Raw genomic sequence first — 227 nt, forward strand, 5'->3', positions numbered from 1 at the left:
GTCTTCTCAGGTGAAGTGAAACTCAGATCCTGTGAGTTGACTGCTGAGTAATTGGACAAGGATACATAGGAGGTCTCAGCAGCGTCTGGAATCCGATCTTCAAAATTGGAAGCAATTTGTTGAAGAGGCCTTCACATTGAAAGGCGGCTCAAGGATTTGGACATCATCATCTTCCTTCTCTTTCTCAGCAGGGATCTTACCAGTCTGGGTTATGAGAAAGGTGTGTG

The sequence above is a fragment of the Lotus japonicus genome, chromosome 6 (genome assembly GCF_012489685.1).
Source record: "Lotus japonicus ecotype B-129 chromosome 6, LjGifu_v1.2".
NCBI classification, from domain to species: domain Eukaryota; kingdom Viridiplantae; phylum Streptophyta; class Magnoliopsida; order Fabales; family Fabaceae; genus Lotus; species Lotus japonicus.